Below are 2842 nucleotides of genomic sequence, written 5' to 3' on the forward strand. Positions count from 1 at the left end.
GAAGATGTTAAATAAAAGAGGCCTCAAAACAGCCCCCGGTGGAACTCCACTGGTAACGTTCTCCGAGCCTGACGGCATTCCCTTTACCACCACCCCCTGGGTTCCATCGGTCAGCCAATTATGTTTCCATTGCAACATACTTCCGCTGATTCCCCGCTCTCTGTACAAACATGCAACAAAATAATAATACCATAATAATCCTTGGACTTGATACAGCGCCTTATCACGTCTTCAAGACGTCTCAAAGCGCTTCGCAGAATATACTGTAAAGTAAATTGACTGTGTAGTTTGTGGGCGAAACGCAGCAGCCAATTGTGCACAGCAGCGTCTGTCCCACAAACAGTCGTGGGTTGAAGTGACCAAAAACCACTGCAAGCAAAGTATTAACCAAGTAACATTTCATGGAATTTCTGTAAAAATGTGGAGGGAAGTAAAAGTTCAAGTGGTTTCAGTACAATTGTCGTGCAAAATCACTTTTGATGCAACTCCTGCACAAACGGGCAACAAAATAACATTTCATGGAATTTGTGTAAAACATAAGAGTGATATGAAATTTCAAGTGATTTTAGTTCGAATGTCGAGTAAAATTACATTGGATGAGATTTCAACAACAGCAACTTGCTCACCCCGTGCACCTCTTTATCTAGCAGTAAAGTAGGAACCTGGTTATTAGTGGCAGATCATGTTTCCAGGGGTAATAATCCCTTTAAAAAAATAGTAATTTGGTCATTCAGTCAACGCCTATTTTGGGACACTGCTGTGGGTAATCCCCCCCCACCCCAGCCCCCTCCCCCCACCCCCAGCCCCCACCCCTGTGTCAGTCCGGCTCAGTGGCTCTGTGTCAGTCTGGTTTAGTCACTGTCCTCACACTCCTGTATACAAATCATCATCAAGTTCCCACGCCTCCTCCCCACAGCGATCAGCGGGTGAGCTTTGCCCTCTAGGACTGGTGCTCCTCGAGTGACCCCCCCCCCCATCCCTGTACTCTGTGAGTGACTCCTGATGCCGTCCGCTTGATACGGTGTCAAGCGCTCCGGGCGCGACCTCGCTATGAAAATGCAAGTTGTTGATGAGTCACAATTGCCCGTCTCACAGGCCCACATGAGGGGATTTATCTTAACAGCAGATTGAGAGAAGGGGCTGCGGGGAGCCACAACAACAACAACAACAACAACAGCAACTTGCATTTACATAGGGCCCAGCACCCCTGACGGCGTCTCGGAGCACTTAAGAGATATGGGGTCTCACCGAGCAGCGGGTCAGTCCTGATTAAGAACAGCGATGCTAAATGAGTAACGGGATTAAATGAGCTCTGTTTCTCAACCCTTATTGTTGGTTAACACAAGAACTGGGTCAAACACTGCAACTTGTACCCCTTAGAAATTTTGGTCATTCAGCTCATCGTGTCTGGGACATATACTGTGTCTTTCTAAATCGCCCCCTTTTTTATCCCACTAATCTCACTTTCCAGCTCTCTTCCCCCTCCTCCCTTAATGTTTTTATTGCTCGGATGCGTATCCAGTTCCCTTTTTAATGATTCACTAGTGGATCTCGCCTCAATAGCCACTTGTGGCAATGAATTCGGATCTCCCCAAAGCCTCTCAGTGAAGACATTCCTTCAAAGCTCTTCGCATATTCTTCTTCAAACACATCCTGAGACTTGTGCCTCCTTTACATCGATACTCCAGCTAAAGGAAATCATTCTGTCCCCCTCTATTACCCTGTCTTGAATACTTCAAGATATTCTTATTGTATCCCCTCTCAATTTCCTCCACTCCTGCAGAAAAAAAAAAGGCCCAATTTAATGAACCATGTCTCATACCTAGTAGATTTGCAATCTCTCTGTGACGTCACCCTGGCAAACACCATGTACCAATCCCAACCCCACCGTATACCAAACCCAGCCAAACCCGTGTCACAACTCAACTCCCCTATGCAATCACTCCAATTATCAATCGCTGAAGACCCATATTTGGAACTGTGCTTAGCGGGTAATTATCCATGTAACCCTGGATTTGATCAGCAGCTTTCTTCAGTTAACCGCTTGCTCTAAGTAGTATTGTTGAATTGTAGCCTCCGCAGTGGGTCCTGTGCTGGTTCTGAAAATGGAGATGTGGTTTCTTGGCTGACTTGCGGTGACTGTGCACTATTGAGATGTTATTCCATGTGAAAGGCATTAAATTAAGTTGTTGTACTTGAATTTCCTTGTTCTCTCACATTACACATCTTGAGACGTTATTCAATGTGAAAGGTGTTATACAGAGTTGCTGTTTGTTTGAACCTCCTGTTCTCTCACATTACACATTGAATGACCTGGCCATTCATCAATTGACCCACCGCCACCAGGACAACAACAACAACAATAGCAGCAACAACAACAACAAATTGCATTTTTTAGCACCTTCAACATCGGATGTCCCAAAATGCTCGAGATTGAAGGGTTTGCACCAGTAGCTGGGGACTGGAGTCAGGAGGGATAGAGGGTAATGGGGGTGGAAGGGAGAAGATGACCAAAGGTATGGTCGAAAAGGAAGGTCTTAAGACGGGACTTGTAGGAGGCAACGTGGTGTGGCAGAGGGGCTCCATGATGGAATTCCAGAGGATGGGACCGAAAGGCTGAAGGCCTGACCTCCAACGGTGAGGCAGGCCGGCTGGGAGACATGGAGCAGGACAGTGCCCACTGAGTGGAGGAAGTGGACAGATTGGTAACATTTAGTAGGCCCAGAGATAGGGAGGAGCAAGACCATGGAGGATATTAAAGGTGAAGATGAGGATCTTGAACTCAATCCTCTGGGGGGATGAGTGCCCCCCCCACCTATTGCAGCATCAAGCTGGCTCTAAA

This window comes from Callorhinchus milii, unplaced genomic scaffold, assembly GCF_018977255.1.
Source record: "Callorhinchus milii isolate IMCB2004 unplaced genomic scaffold, IMCB_Cmil_1.0 Scaffold10, whole genome shotgun sequence".
Taxonomy (NCBI): Eukaryota; Metazoa; Chordata; class Chondrichthyes; order Chimaeriformes; family Callorhinchidae; genus Callorhinchus; species Callorhinchus milii.